The sequence below is a fragment of the Macaca mulatta genome, chromosome 5, assembly GCF_049350105.2.
Source record: "Macaca mulatta isolate MMU2019108-1 chromosome 5, T2T-MMU8v2.0, whole genome shotgun sequence".
NCBI lineage: Eukaryota > Metazoa > Chordata > Mammalia > Primates > Cercopithecidae > Macaca > Macaca mulatta.
Window position 1 is genome coordinate 3,012,261 of NC_133410.1, and position 16,940 is coordinate 3,029,200.

Genomic DNA, 16,940 nt, shown 5'->3' on the forward strand with positions numbered 1-16,940 from the left:
CCATGTTTACCTCTTCACATATACACATATGTAGAGAGAAAATAATATAAACCCCTTTTCTCATCCAGTTTCAACAGTCAATCTTGCTTCATCATATCCCCGCAGTCCTAGATATCATTTAACCGTTAAATAGTTCAATATGTATATCTTAAAGACTTAAAAAAAAGGTAAACATGAGTACCATTATCACAGAAAATGAGTAATTCCTTAATACTTTCAAATATCCAGCCAGTGTTTAAATTTTCAGAATTGTCTCTTTTTTTTTTTTTTTTTTAAACAATTTCAATCTGGATCCACATGCTATCCATACAGTGTGACTAGTTTTATGGTAGTTTCCCCCTCCATATTTAGTTTTCTCCTGTAATTTATTTGTTGATGAAACCTGGTAGTTTGTCATGTGGAGTTATGCACAATCTCGATTTTACTCTGTGGCGTAGTTTAACAATACAGAATTTACTGAAAACTGGTCGTTAGGTCTAAAGGTGTGATCAAATTCAGCTTTATTTTTGTCAAGAAAACTTCATAGGTAAGTAGGCAGAAATGATTAGTAGTCTTTGTTTGCAGCCTTTGATTGTCAGTGCCTACAGTCATTTCAGTAAGCACTGAAATTGTTGATATTTGAATTCTCTAACTTCTTTTATTAAATAGAATATTTTTATAAAGAGAATTTTTCATGCCTCCACTATTTGGTTATCTTGAAGTACTGTATACCTTTTATAGAAAAGGGAGGATAAATTCTTAATTCTTCTGCATTATTTACTAGGTTTCACATGATGAATTGGTTCGCTAACATCCTTCAAAAGTAGCCAGTGAAGCTGGGCATGCTAGGGTGGGCCTGTAATCTTAGCTGCTCCTGAGGCTATGATGGTACGAACCTGTGAGCCTGGGAGGTCGAGGCTGCAGTGAACCATGATCACTTCACTGCACTACTCTGTCTCTTAAAAAAAAAAAAAAAAAAAAAAGGGACTGAGCTCGGAGGCTCAGGTCTGTAATTCCAGCACTTTAGGAGGCCGAGGAGGGCAGATCATGAGGTCAGGAGATCAAGACCATCCTGGCTAACATGGTGAAACCCCATCTCTACTAAAAATACAAAAAATTAGCTGGGCATGGTGGTGCGTGCCTGTAGTCCCAACTACTAGGGAGGCTGAGGCAAGAGAATCGCTTGAACCCAGGAGGCGGAGGTTGCAGTGCCATTGCACTCCAGCCTGGGCAACAAGAGTGAAACTCCATCTCAAAAAAAAAAAAAAGTAAGACTAGGATTCTACTCAGCCTTCTCAATTGTATATGCCTGTATCTACTTTTCTTCTAAGCCAAACATTTTGGTTTTACTTGCTCACTGTTTGAACCCACACATTTCAGTCTCAGAACAAGATGAACATGTGAACCCCCAAAATTTGAGACAGGTCTCAGTTAATTTAGAAAGTTTATTTTGCCAAGGTTGAGAATGTGTACCTGTGACACAGCCTGCAGAAGTCCTGATGACATGTGCCCAAGGTGGTCGGGCACAGCTTGGTTTTATACATTTTAAGGAGACATGAGACATCAGTCAATATATGCAAGAAGTACATTGGTTCAGTCCAGAAAGGCGGGGACAACTTGAAGCAGGGAGGGAGCTTCCAGGTCACCAGTAGGTGAGAGACAAATGGTTGCATTCTTTTGCGTTTCTGATAAGCCTTTCCAAAGGAGGCAACCAGATATGCATCTTTCTCAGTGAGCAGAGGGATGACTTTGAACAGAGTGGGAGGCAAGACTGGGTGCCATGGCTCATTCCTGTATTCCCAGCACTTTGGGAGGCCATGGCAGGTGGATCACTTGAGATCAGGAGTTCGAGACCAGCCTGGCCAGCATGGTGAAACCCTGTCTCTACTAAAAATACGAAAATTAGCCAGGCCTGGTGCTGGGTGCCTGTAATCCCAGCTACTCAAGAGGCTGAGGCGGGAGAATCGCTCGAACCCAGGAGGTGGAGGTTGCAGTGAGTTGAGATCATGCCATCGCACTCCAGCCTGGGACAGAGTGAGACTCCGGCCCAAAAAAAAAGGAATGTTAACATAGCATAATATTAAACTTTAACAGAGTTGTTTAATTGTTAATGCTTATTCTGGCCTTTGTACGTTGAGGAACCTTGAGTTTAAAGGAATGAAGGGAAGCACATTTAATACAGCTTGCCTTTTGAGCTTAATTTTTCTAGAAGTACCTTTTTAAACAGTTGTTATAACTAGTGTGTAACTGTTTTTGGTAACTGTTATAACTGTTTTTGGTAACTGTTAGCTTAAGTGTGTTGAGTATATATTTAATTAATTAATTTTTTTTTTGGTTTGAGACAGACTCTTGCTCTGTCACCCAGACTGGAATATAGTGATGTGATCATAGTTTGCCGCAGCCTTGAACTCCTGGGCTTAAACCATTCTCCCACCTCTGACTCAGAAGTAGCTAGGACTGTACAGGTTCATGCCAACAGTCTTGGCTTTTTTTTTTTTTTTTTTGAGATAGGGTCTTGCTGTGTTGCTCAGGCTGATGTTGAATTCCTGGCCTCAAGTAATCCTCCTGCCTCAGCCTCTGAATATGCTAGGATAACAGGCATGAGCCACTGCACTTGGCCTTTTTCCAGGGTTTTTTTTTTTTTTTGAGATGGAGTCTCGCTCTGTCGCCCAGGCTGGAGTGCAGTGGCTGGATCTTAGCGCACTGCAAGCTCCGCCTCCCGGGTTTATGCCATTCTCCTGCCTCAGCCTCCCGAGTAGCTGGGACTACAGTGGCTGGGACTACAGACACCCACCACCTCACCCAGCTAGTTTTTTGTATTTTTTAGTAGAGACGAGGTTTCAACGTGTTAGCCAGAATGGTCTCGATCTCCTGACCTCATGATCTGCCTGTCTTGGCCTCCCAAAGTGTTGGGATTACAGGCTTGAGCCACCGCGCCCAGCCTTCAGGTTTTTACTGTTTAAGCAGTGCTCCAATTAATATTACATTTCCGTATTGAGCATTTATGAGGGACATCTATAAATACATTCTCTGAAGTGAAATTGCTATGTCGAAGGATAATTGCACTTTTCATTTGCATAGACATTTCCAAATTACCCTCCTGGCCCCAATTAATATTCTTACATTTCCATCTTTGGGCACCTATGAAGTATATCTATAGATACATTCTCAGAAGTGAGATTGCCGTGTCAAAGAGTAATCGCACTTTTACTTTCCGTAGATGTTTCCAGATTATCCTCCTAAGAAGTTACATAAGTTTGTACTCCTACCAACTGCGTATTTTCTCCACATAATGAAGTATGGACACTAAAGTGACAATAGTACCTATTTTACATGGTTATTGTGAGGATTAAATGAAGTAAATGCCAAAAGGTGCCTACTAACCTGTCAGCAAATGACTTATTAATATAATTATTATTTTTTTCTGAACTTTATTACCAGCAATATTATAACCCTAGACAGTACTTCATGAGGTTGGGAAAGAGGGTTAATACAATTGATCCGAGCAATATATGCCTCCAAAATATTGTTATCTGTGTTAGAACAAATGAGCTCTGCGTCTAGGCCTTGGGGCCGGGGAGTCTGGCATCTGGGGCTGATGTTAGGGGACAGAGCCCACAGGTACATCTCAGATTTTGCTGGAAAGGGCATCCCTCAGGAATGGGGCACAGTAGATGTAACTACATGTGTGCCTCTACAGCCTGGAATGGCAGCTTCGGCTGTTTGCATGGGGAGGAGAAAGTCATCATTTGGGAGGGACCTTTAGAATACCCCATCCCAAACACTTATCTCCTTCTCTTACTCTGAAGGGCTTAATTTAAATTTGCTTTGTGAATTAACTTATTGAGAATGATTTAGGGAGTTCATTACCTAACAAATGTTTTCCCTTATCTGCACACTGTTGCTTGAAATTTGTTTCAAGGAGACAGAGCCATTAACACATTAGGCAGAGTGGTGTTATGAAAGGAGCACTGGCTCTTCACTATGGGTTTACTATGGTTTGCTGAGGGTAGTCGAGTGGGTGCGAAAGTCACTTAGCTGCCCCAAGCCTCCTTTGAGAATACAAAGCCCAATGAAAACATATGTCTATACAAAAGCTTGTGTGTGAATGTTTAGAGCAGCATTATGTTTAATAGACAAAAAGTGAAACACCCCAGATGTCCATCAGCTGATGAGTGGATCAACAAAATGTGGTCTGTTCATATGATGGAATAGTATTTGGCAATAAAAAGGATTAAAGCACTCATGCTTGGTACAACATGGATGAACTCTGAAAACATGCTAACTGAAATAAGCCAGATACAAGAGACCACATGCTTTATGATTTTACTTATGTGAAATGTCTCTGATAGGCAAATCTTTTTTTTTTTTTTTTTTTTTTGAGAAGGAGTCTTGCTCTGTGGCCCAGGCTGGAGTGCAGTGGCCAGATCTCAGCTCACTGCAAGCTCCGCCTCCCGGGTTCACGCCATTCTCCTGCCTCAGCCTCCCGAGTAGCTGGGACTACAGGCGCCCGCCGCCTCGCCCGGCTAGTTTTTTGTATTTTTTAGTAGAGACGGGGTTTCACCGTGTCAGCCAGGATGGTCTCAATCTCCTGACCTCGTGATCCGCCCGTCTCGGCCTCCCAAAGTGCTGGGATTACAGGCTTGAGCCACCGCGCCCGGCCTAATAGGCAAATCTTTTTGTTTGTTTTTTTTTTTTTTTGTGAGACTGAATCTCATTCTGTTGCCCAGGCTGGAGTGCAGTGATGCAGATTGGCTCACAGCAACCTCCACCTCCCAAATTCAAGCAATTCTCCTGCCTCAGCCTCTCGAGTAGCTGGGAACAGGTGTGTGCCACCATGCCCAACTGATTTTTATATTTTTAGTAGAGATGGGGTTTCACCACATTGCCCAGGCTGGTCTTGAACTCCTGACCTGAAGTGACCCACCTGCCTCGGCCTCCCAAAGTGCTGGGATTACAAATGTGAACCACTGTACCTGACCCCCAGTAGGCAAACCTATGCAGGCAGAAAGTAGATTGGGGGTTGACTGGGGCTCCAACTGGGGAGAGTGGAGTGGGAATGAGGAATGACTGCTAATGTGTATGGGGTTTCTTTTTGGGTGTTGAAAATGTTATAAAGTTAGATTGTGATGATTACACAACTCTGAATACACTAAAAACTGCTGAACTTCATTTAGAAGCAGAGCCTTGCTCTGTTGTTCAGGTTGGGGAACAGTGGTATAATCATAGCTGACTGTAACCTGGAACTCCTGGGCTCGAGTAATCTTCGCCACCTCAGCCTCCGGAATAGCTGGGACTACTGGTGCATACTACCACAGCTGGGTGATTTTTAAAAATGTTGCCACTCAAAATGTGTGGCTCTGGATCAAAATGGTGAAATTCTCTGAACTAATTTTTCTCATCTGTAGAAATAAGAGTAATAATAGTAACAGTCATATCTAACTGGAGGTGTGAGGCTGTGGTAAGCAAACTTACAGTGCTTACAATATGTGAGGATTCTGTCAGTGTGCTTTCTTTCCTTCTTTTCCAGAACATACAGGATGGAGGATCAGGCTTTAAGAGGGAAAGACACAGAAGATGCAATAGAGAGCCCTGTAGCTCTTTTTTTTTTTTTTTTTTTTTTTTTTTTTTGTCTCTCTTTCCCTCTCTCTCAAAATAAAGCCTATGTAGAGGTATTTTTTTGTCTGATACAGCTGAGTATGTTTGCAGTTTAGTAGGGACTTTGTGGTTAAACCATGCTTTCTAAGATTTTCTTAAGAGGCCAACCTTGTTGCCAGATGATACCATTAATCAAGTTATTGTCGAATAGGGCTTCAGGCAGGAAGCAAGGTTAGGAATGGTCTTTAGTCTCATAGATTGAACTCCCTTTTCGTTTGAGTGTCTGTCTACTTCAGTAGGAAGGGATGTGATGTTGATTGACCAGTCTTTAGGGGAAATAGATGACCCCCACCATCCAGATACTCATTTTTTGTTCTTTTCTTTCTTCTTATTTTATTTTATTTTATTTTTTTTTGAGAGAGAGTCTCACTTTTTCGCCCAGGCTGGAGTACAGTGGCATGATCTTGACTCACTGCACCTCTGCCTCCCGGGTTCAAGTGATTCTTGTGCCCCAGCCTCCTGGGTACCTGGGACTGCGGGTGCACACACCACACCCGGCTGATTTTTGTAGAGATGGGGTTTCGCAGATACTCCATTTCAGTTTTTTTCTGAGCATCGTCTCCAGGGACTGAAGCACACATGCTTTGACAACAGAATCACCAGCAATGTCGCTGACCTAGGGTGTCTGCAGCATTCAGTGTCTTCTGTTTTCTGTACTAGGTGTTTGATTGTTTTGTAAAGCAGGAAGTTTTTATTTTATTTTTTTGGAGACAGAGTCTTGCTCTGTCACCCAGGCTGAAGTGCAGTGGTGCGATCTTGGCTGTCACTCCAGCCTTGATCTCGTGGGCCCAAGCAGTCCTCCCACCCAGCTTCCTGAGCAGCTGGGCCTACAGACCCACTCCACCACACCCAGCTAACTAAAAAAAAATTTTTATGTAGAGACGAGGCCTTGCTATGTTGCCCAGGCAGGCCTGAAGGTGCTTTTAAACTCAGATAACCAGGACATTTGTAGCTGTGGAAATAGCTGTAATCTAACCATCAGAGTTGTTTTAAGAATACAAATTACATATAGTGTTTAAAGCATAATGAATGTACAGGTTGCTAGATTGGGGTTTACTCTGTTCTTTTTGTAACTTTTTAGAAGTTGGTCACTTTTTTTTTTTTTTTTTTTTTTTGAGACAGGTTCTCACTGTGTTGCCCAGGCTGGAGTGCAGTGGCACGATCTTGACTCCCGGAAACCTCTGTCTCCCGGTTTCAAGCAATTCTCCCACCTCAGCCTCCCCAGTACCTGGGATTATAGGAGCCCATCACACCCAGCTAATTTTTGTAATTTTAATACAGATAGGGTTTCATGATGATGGCCAGGCTGGACTCAAACACCTGACCTCAGGTGATCTGCCCACCTTAGCCTCCCAAAGTGCTGGGATTATAGGTGTGAGCCACCGGCATCTTTTTCTAATATAAGTGTTTAAGGCTATATGGCTCTCTAGAAGCATCTCTTTAGTGAAGCCAATAGTTTCCAACTGTAATATTTTTATTACTAAATAATGTATGTTTAAATTTTCATTATGATTTCTTGTTTGACCCATAAATTATTTTATTTTTTATTTTTTATTTTTATTTTTATTTTTTATTTTTTGAGACGGAGTCTGGCTCTGTCGCCCAGGCTGGAGTACAGTGGCCGGATCTCAGCTCACTGCAAGCTCTGCCTCCCGGGTTCACACCATTCTCCTGCCTCAGCCTCCCGCGTAGCTGGGACTACAGGCGCCCGCCACCTCGCCCGGCTAATTTTTTTTTTTTTTGTATTTTTTAGTAGAGACAGGGTTTCACTGGGTTAGCCAGGATGGTCTCGATCTCCTGACCTCGTGATCCGCCCGTCTCGGCCTCCCAAAGTGCTGGGATTACAGGCTTGAGCCACCGCGCCCGGCCCCATAAATTATTTTAAAATGTACCTTTAAATTTCTAAATATATGGTTTTAAGAAACTCTTCTGTTATTATGTTGTGTTTTTTTCTTTGAGACTGAGTTTTGCTCTTGTCGCCCAGACTGGAGTGCAGTGGTGCAATCTTGGCTCACCGCAACCTTCGCCTCCCAGGTTCAAGCGATTCTCCTGCCTTAGCCTCCCAAGTAGCTGGGATTACAGGTGCCCGCCACCACACCTGGCTAGTTTTTGTATTTTTTGTAGAGACGGGGTTTCACCACGTTGGCCAGGGCGGTCTCGAACTCCTGACCTCAGCCTCCCAGAGTGCTGGGATTACAGGCGTGAGGCACCGCGCCTGGCGTGAGGCACCGCGCCTGGCCGTTACTATGTTTTAGTTGCATTGCACCCAGAGAAATGGCTTGTGTGCTGCTGATTCCCTGGAATTTGTTGTGATTTTCTTTATTGCCAGATATGACATGAATGTTTATAAACATTCCTTGTATTCTAAAGAATATGGGCTGGGTACAGTGGCTCACGCCTGTAATCCCAGCACTTTGGGAGGCCGAGGTGGGTGGATCACCTGAGATCAGGAGTTCGAGACCAGCTTGGCCAACATGGTGAAACCCCATCTGTACTAAAAATACAAAAAAATTAGCCTGGCGTGATGGCACACACATATAATACCAGCTACTAGGGAGGCTGAGGCAGGAGCATTGCTTGAACCCAGGAGGCGGAGGCTGCAGTGAGCCAAGATCATGCCACTGCTTTCCAGCCTGGGCGACAGAAGACTCCATCTTAAAAAAACAAGCAAGCAAGCAAGAAACAACATGTATTTAATTTGTGTGAGAAAGCAGGGAGGTGCAAAGTTCTATATATCTCTAATGATCTAACTTGTTACTTGCATCGCTCATATTTCTTATTTACTGTTACTGATTTAAGCAATGTGGTAGATTATTATGGTAATCTCATTATGGTAGATTTGTCAATTTCTCTGTGAGTGCTAGCAATTTTTGGTTCATATATGTTGACAGTATTTTATTAGGTGTGTATAACCTTATACTTTTCATCTTCCTGTTGAATTGTACTTAGGTTTGTGGCCTTTTCCATTCTGAATAAATGCTTTTATTTTCTTGGTCTTCATTGTCTGATATTAATATAGTTACTCCAGCTTTGTTTTGTTGGTGTTTGCCTGGTGTTTGTATTTTTGTCCATTTATTTTCAGACTGTGTTCTGTTTCATGGGTATATTAGTTTTTTTATGGCTCCTGTAACAAGTTACCACATACGTGGTGCTTTAAAACAACAGAAATTATTCTCTCATAGTTCTGGAGGCCAGAAGTTTGAAAACATATCACTGGACCAAAATCAAGGTGTCGCTAGGACTGTGCGTTCTTCCTTTGGAGGTGGTATGGGAGAATCTGTTCCTCGCCTGTTCCAGCTTCTCATGGCTGCCACGTTCCTTGGCTGTGGCTGCATCACTCCAATCTTTGTGACCTGGGTCAGATTGCTTTCTTGTCTTCTGTGTGGTTAAATGTCCCCCACCTCAATTTTATAAGGATACTGGTGATTACATTCAGGGCCCACCCAGGTAATCCAGGATAGTCTCAAAATCCCAAAATACTTACTTTATATGGCAAAGACTACAGATATAATTAATATTTATAGGTTCTAGGCATTATTTGGACCTGTTAACTTGGGGACCGTTACTCAGCTTACTAAAAGAGTGTCTCTTATAAGTTACCTATAATTTCTGTCTTTTAACTGGCATAATTTAGTACATTTATATTATCATGATTCTGATGAATTTGTACTTTCTTTATCATCTTAGGTTTTGTGTTCTGTTTCTTTTTTTTCTCCCCATGCTTGTCTTTTTAAACAACTGGGAGTTGTTTTTTTTTTTTTTATATATTCTTCCATCTTTTGGTTTGGAAATGACATACTCTTAATATTCTTTTTTTCTTTTTTTTTCTTTTTTTGAGACAGAGTCTTGCTCTGTCACCCAGGCTGGAGTGCAGTGGCCGGATCTCAGCTCACTGCAAGCTCCGCCTCCCGGGTTCACGCCATTCTCCTGCCTCAGCCTCCCGAGTAGCTGGGACCACAGGCGCCCGCCACCTCGCCTGGTTAGTTTTTTTGTATTTTTTTAGTAGAGACGGGGTTTCACCGCGTTAGCCAGGATGGTCTCGATTTCCTGACCCCGTGATCCGCCCATCTCGGCCTCCCAAAGTGCTGGGATTACAGGCTTGAGCCACCGCGCCTGGCCTGACATACTCTTAATATTCTTTTAGTGATTGCCCTTGAAATTTTGCTATGCATAGTTAATGAAGTCTAAAACTAATATTCTGTCGCTCTCCTAGATACAGCAAAGGCATGAAAGTTCTTTAATTCCAATTACTCAACTCTTAAGTTACATGCTGCATGCTGCTGCTGTTCAGTGTTTTAGTCCAGACTTTTTTTTTTTTGAGAGGGAGTGTTGTTTTGTTGCCCAGGCTGGAGTGCAGTGGCCTGATCTTGGCTCACTGCAAGCTCCGCCTCCCGGGTTCACGCCATTCTCCTGCCTCAGCCTCCCAAGTAGCTGGGACTACAGGCGCCCACCACCACACCGGCTAATTTTTTGTATTTTTAGTAGAGATGGGGTTTCACTGTGTTAGCCAGGATGGTCTCAATCTCCTGACCTCGTGATCCACCCGCCTTGGCCTCCCAATTTTTTTTCTTTTTTTAAAGACACAGTCTTCCTGTGACACGCAGGCTGGAGGGCACAAGTTTTTTTCTTCTTTTTTTTGAGACAGGTTCTCACTCTTTCACCCAGGCCTCAGTGCAGTGATGCAATCACAGCTCACTGCAGCCTTGACCTCCTGGACTCTAGTCATCCTCCCACCTCAGCCCTCAAGTAGCTAGGACTACAGGCACATGCCACCATGCCCAGCTAATTTTTGTATATATTTTTTGAAACCGGGTTTTGCTGTGTTGCTTAGGCTAGTCTCAAAGTCCGGGACTCAAGTGATCTGTCTGCCTCAGTCTCCCAGAGTGTTAGGATTACAAGCGTGAGCCACCATTGGGCATGGTGGTGCATGGCTGTAATCCTAGCTACTTGGAAATTATTTCACACAAGTTCTTTAAAAAAAAAAAAAAAAAGAGAGACGGATCTCACTATTATGTTGCCCAGGCTGGTCTTGAATTCCTGGGCTCGAGTATCCTCCCACCTCAGCCTTCCAAAGTGCTAGGATTACAGGCATGAGCCACCACTCCCAACCTTCACCTAAGTTCTTGAAAGATAATTTTACTTGATATAGAAATCCAGATTGACAGTTATTTCTTTCCAGCATTTTGGAGTTATCCTACTGTTCTCTACTTTTGTTGTTTCTGTTGGCAAGTTTGGCAGTAGTCAGTTTGTTATTCCCTTGTAGGTGATCTGTCTTTTTTCCTTCTGGCTTCTGTTAGAAGTTTCTTTTCTTTATTTTGGCCTTGGCTATTCTGCATATTCATTACAATGTGTGTAAGGTATGAATTTATCTTTATTTATTTTGCTTGTTTTTTGTAGGTTCATGTCTTTCAGCTCTGGGAAGTTGTCAGACATTTTCTCTTGGAATATTTACCCTTCCCTATTTATTATTTCTGCATGTTACTCAAGTAAATGGTTTCTAGACTGTTTTTTTTTCTTTTTTTTTCCCTGAGATGGAGTCTTGCTCTATTGCCCAGGCTGGAGTGCTCTGGCGTAAACTCCACTCACTACAATCTCCACCTCCTGGGTTCAAGTGATTTTCCCATCTCAGACTCCCAAGTCGCTGGGACTATAGGTGTGCACCACCACATCTGGCTAATTTTTGTATTTTTAATAAAGACGGGGTTTCACTATGTCAGCCAGTCTGGTCTCAAACTCCTGACCTCAGGTGATCCGCCCACCTCAGCCTCCCAAAGTGCTGGAATTACAGGTTTGAGCCATCACACCCAGCCAACTTTCTTATTCTGTTGTTTTTTATATTTTATTTTTTTTGAGATGGAGTCTTGCTTTGTTGCCTAGGCTGGAGTGCAGTGGTGGGATCTCAGGCCACTGCAGCCTTCACCTCCCGGGTTCAAGCAGTTCTCCTGCCTCAGTCTCCCGAGTAGCTGGGACTACAGGTACGTGCTACCAGGCCCGGCTAATTTTTAGTATTTTTAGTAGAGACGGGGTTTCACCGTGTTAGCCAGGATGGTCTCGAACTCCTGACCTCGTGATCCACCTGTCTCGGCCTCCCAAAGTGCTGGGATTACAGGCGTGAGCCACTGCGCCCGGCCCTTATTCTGTTATTTATATCTCTTCTTTCATATTTTGCATCTCTTTTTCTCCTTGTACTGGTTTCTGGGTAATTTTTTCTTTTTTTCTTTCTTTTTTTTTTTTTTTTTTGAGGCGGAGTCTCGCTCTGTCGCCCAGGCTGGAGTGCAGTGGCCGGATCTCAGCTCACTGCAAGCTCCGCCTCCCGGGTTCCCGCCATTCTCCTGCCTCAGCCTCCCGTGTAGCTGGGACTACAGGCGCCGCCACCACGCCCGGCTAATTTTTTGTATTTTTAGTAGAGACGGGGTTTCACTGTGTTAGCCAGGATGGTCTCGATCTCCTGACCTCGTGATCCGCCCGTCTCGGCCTCCCAAAGTGCTGGGATTACAGGCTTGAGCCACCGCGCCCGGCCTTTTCTTTCTTTTTTGTTTTTTGAGATGGAGTCTTGCTCTGTCGCCCAGGCTGGAGTGCAGTGACTCGATCTTGGGTCACTGCAAGCTCCACCTCCCGGGTTCACGCCATTTTCCTGTCTCAGCCTCCTGGGCAGCTGGGCCTACAGGCACCCGCCACCATGCCCGGCTAATTTTTTTGTATTTTTAATGGAGACGGGATTTCACGGTGTCAACCAGGATGGTCTCGATCTCCTGACCTCGTGGTCCGCCTGCCTCAGCCTCCCAAAGTGCTGGGATTACAGGCGTGAGCCACCACACCCAGTCAGGGTAATTTTTTCAAAGCTATGTTTTAGTTCACAGATTCCTCTATGTCTAAGCTGTTATTCATTTTTTGACCTGAAAATTCAATTTAAAGTTTTTTTTTTATTCTAAAAGTTAGCAGGCATAGTGGTGCTCCTGTAGTCTGAGTCTCAGCTACTCAAGAGGCTGAAGCTAGAGGATTACTTGAGCCCCGGAGTTTGAGACCAATGTGGGCAAATCGAAACCCCGTCTCTACATAAAATACAAAAATTAGCTGGGCATGATGGGGCGCACTTGTGGTCCCAGCTACTCAGGAGGCTGAGGTGGGAGGATCGCTTGAGCCCAGGAGGCAGAGGTTGCAGTGAGCTGAGATTGTACCACTGCACTCCAACCTGGGCGACGCAGCAAGACCCTGTCTCACAAAGAAAATCTGAGTGGCAGGGATTTTTAAGTATTTGTGTGTGTTGAGGTCTCCAAATGGAAACAGTGATTGGGAACTAGTTTAAAACATACAAAAGGTGTATTCAGTGTGAGGTTGGTTTCAAAGTGCACGGTTTGACAGCCCAGGGAGCGAGTGAGGTGTGTTGTTGGTATTTTCCATGATACAGGGGAACTGACTTCAGTGTGGCCAGCATACAAGACTTTGGTAAAATCATTACTTTGTTCTGGAACTCGATTTTAGCGTCTGTGAAATGACTGGGTGACTTCTAAAGTTCCTTCTGGGGCAGAAAATACATGCTTCTAAGGTTCTGTCTCATTGGTTTTTTTTTTTTTATTATAATATAATAATTTAATAAGCATTTATTTAAGATCTGTGTTCAGAGCATTATGTTAGGAATATTGGAAGTAAAGCATTGTAATCGCTCTTGCCTTCAGTAAGCTTGCAGTCTGGCAGTTGGATTAAAAAAATGACCATATGCAGCAGTGATACAGCCTCTAAGGGGGAACTCTACTATGTGGTAGAGATATGTGTCCCCCTGCAAATACCAGGAAAGACCGTTAATTATTGTCCATTACAGAATGATGTTCTGGTGTCTTTTTTTTTTTTTTTTGAGACAGAGTCTCGCTGTGTCTCCCAGGCTGGAGTGCAGTGGCGTGATCTCGGCTCACTGCAAGCTCCGCCTCCCGGGTTCATGCCATTCTCCCGCCTCAGCCTCCCGAGTAGCTGAGACTACAGGCGCCCGCCACCACGCCCGGCTAGTTTTTTTTGTAGTTTTAGTAGAGACGGGGTTTCACCGTGTTAGCCAGGATAGTCTCGATCTCCTGACCTCGTGATCCACCCGCCTCGGCCTCCCAAAGTGCTGGGATTACAGGCTTGAGCCACCGCGCCTGGCCTGGTGTCCTTTTTAGAGAGATTCAGTCAGTCTTTAAAGATAATGCTGTTGCTGCTACTGCTAATAATAATAGTGATAGCTACCACTTACTGAGTGTTTACTATGTACCTTGTACTAAACACTTGACATAAGTTAACTCATTTAATCTTAAACCAAGGAAGTAGATAATGATTCTCATTTTACAGATGAAGAAACTGAAATAGAGAGAGATGAAGAAATGTGCCTAAGGTTACATAGTTTAGTGAACTGGGATCAGAACCTGGGTTGTCTGGCCTTAGAGTTATAAACTATAGATAGGAATTGAGCACATTTATTAATCAGCATTGCGAGGCTAATGGAATTTTGATAAAGACCCAAACCAGGTTCTTTTCTGCACCAGCGATACTAGACATACTGTGGAAATATAAACAGGATAGGGTGCATTAAAGTTCACTCACATTTGTTCAGTTAGACAGATGGTTGATTTATCTTTAGTTGCTTCACTCAGAGTCATTTTCAAAACCACACCCAAGGCCAGGCAGTGGCTCATGCCTGTATTCCTAGCAGTTTGAGAAGCTGAGGTCAGAGGATCACTTGAAGCCAGGAGTTTGAGACCAACTTGTCCATGTAGTGAGACCACGGCTCAACAAACAATGAATAATAAACATATTTACTATCATGGGAGATCTGTGTGCCAGACATTGTGCTAGGCATTTTATATTTATTAGTTCTAATTGCCCCAACAACCTGGGAATGTATGACCGAGTGTATTTTATTACAAATGTGGAAACTGACGTACAGAAGACAATAAGCCTATGAAGTGATAGTAGGGCGTTGCTGGTACAGAGTTGAAACCTGCCTCTTTGGACCCTGCGCCTCTTTGTCTGTGGGGAGAAGGGATTGTTGATGATGTGATAGCTAGAAAACATATCATTCATCAAAATAAATCCCAGGTGGATTAAAAAGAAATGTTTAAAATTATAGAGGCACTGTGGAGACAAAGCAAAATAAAATGTTTATCAGAGATGACGCCTTAACATTTTCTTGGAACATTTTATTAGATGTGTGCTTGGGAAGGAATAATAACTTTCTTTTTAAAAGCAGAAGAAATCACAAAGGAAAAGGTTTGTTAACCTAAATATGCAAAATGTTAAAATATTTTCTTATTGAAAAATAAAATTATAGAAGATAATAGTCTGAGAATGACAAATATGATAAAAGGGTCAATACCTGTACCATTTTTTTTTTTCAGATGTGTGTGTAGAAATAAATACATGAAGATCTCAACAGATATGTGGACAAAGGAAATAATAGACTATGGGAAATTTTAAATGTAAATAAGCATATAAAAAAATTCATGTTCAAATACTCAGAGAAATGTCAAATGAAGTAGACATTTCTATACTCCAGCCTCGGCAACATTGAGACCCTGTCTGAAAAAAGCCAAAACAAAGCAGACATTTCCCATCTACCAAAACAGAGAAATTTTAGTGATAGCCTCTGCTCCCTTTTCAGAGTATGTAAGCCAAAAAGGAAGTGAAACTTTTTATTTAATCCTCACCCATTTTGGAGGTTTTCTTTACTGTGAGTTTTCCTTTCCAGTGTCAGGCTTACCCTTCACGCAGTTACCACTTTAGACACATTGTTTACCACCATTTCATTCAGCAGCTGCGTTATTCGTAAGATCACTTTATGATGACATACTTTTCCATCTTACTGTTTTATAATTATTAAACTATTCCCCTGGTATTGTTCCTTTGTGTTTTTTTTTTTTTTCCAGGAGAAACATTCTCAGGTTAGTACTGTTAATCCCTCCTTACGTGTTTAATTAGATTATAGAGTGTTGGTTTTTTCCTTCCTTATAAAATCTTACGTAGAGTTTTCTATACTGATGTGTCCAGTCAACCTGTGCTTCCTGAGTTAGCTGAGTCTTCCTGCAGTCTTTATGGGGTTTCACTATAGTACCAGGCTCACTTAGTTACAACTTCCCTGAGGTCTAGAAATCTCCTTTTCTTTCTTTTCTTATTGTCCTACCTCTGGGAGTTGTTTGTGTGAGCTTTAGTCTCTAAATCTAGTCATCAAGAGGCAGACATAGTAGTTACTTTTGCTTTATCAACTTTGGGAATTGACGTAATTCTTGGAAACATAAGACCTTCTTAATTCAGAGATACAAAACCCCATTTGATATGCAGATTGTCCATTTGCTGTCTAGAATTTCCTTGTGAGTGGCGAACTTGTAAGTGAAATTTGGAGTGTTTTAGTTTGCTGCTGTACCCCAAGGGTCTCTTCAGTGGGACGTCAGTTGTGACTGAATGAAGCAAAGCAAAGGGTTTTCTTAGTCGTATGCCTTTAGAAACCAAACTTAGATTAACATTGTTAGTCCAAAATGTTAGATCTGGAAATGTATTTGTTCTTTAATATGTATTAATTGAGAGACTATTACGGTGACAGCTGTGTGAATACAGTAGTGAATGAGACAGGCAAGTTTCTTGTCCTCTTGGGAGTTTTATTATAATAGGGGAGATAGTTTATTTCTGACAGCAATACTAAGAGTTAACACTTGGCCGGGCGCGGTGGCTCAAGCCTGTAATCCTAGCACTTTGGGAGGCCGAGACGGGCGGATCACAAGGTCAGCAGATCGAGACCATCCTGGTTAACACGGTGAAACCCCGTCTCTACTAAAAAATACAAAAAAAAAACTAGCCGGGCAAGGTGGCAGGCGCCTGTAGTCCCAGCTACTCGGGAGGCTGAGCCAGGAGAATGGCGTAAACCTGGGAGGCGGAGCTTGCAGTGAGCTGAGATCTGGCCACTGCACTCCAGCCTGGGCGACAGAGCTAGACTCCGACTCAAAAAAAAAAAAAAAAAAGAGTTAACACTTAAGTACTTCCTATTTGTCAGCCACTTACTCTAAGTGTTTTACATGCATTAACCTGTTATTAAACTCATAATTCAAATGTGGAAACTTCCACCAGAGAAGTCAAGAAATCTTGCCAAGGTTACAGAGTCAATAAGTGACTGAACTGGAGTTTGAACTCAGGCAGTCTAGCTCCAGAGTCTGTGCCCTGATAGTGATAAGTGCTTTGAAGGGTAAGAAAACACAAAAAGTCCAGGGTGATTTGAGAGAGCTGGGAGTGGGGACTATTCTAAATAGGGTGGGCAGGGAAGCAGACTTTAAAATTTAGAGGTGAAA

At 42.8% G+C, this 16,940-nt stretch overlaps 1 protein-coding gene across 42 annotated transcripts in view; it reads left to right on the forward strand.

Moving 5' to 3' along the window:
• Positions 1-16,940, forward strand: part of ADD1 (adducin 1) — a 103,315-nt gene that overhangs the window by 11,952 nt on the left and 74,423 nt on the right. The window contains exon 2 of one of the 42 annotated variants that reach the window (XM_078001648.1): positions 15,531-15,545. The gene's annotated coding sequence lies outside the window, so the exon portion shown is untranslated. 42 annotated transcript variants of the gene reach the window in all.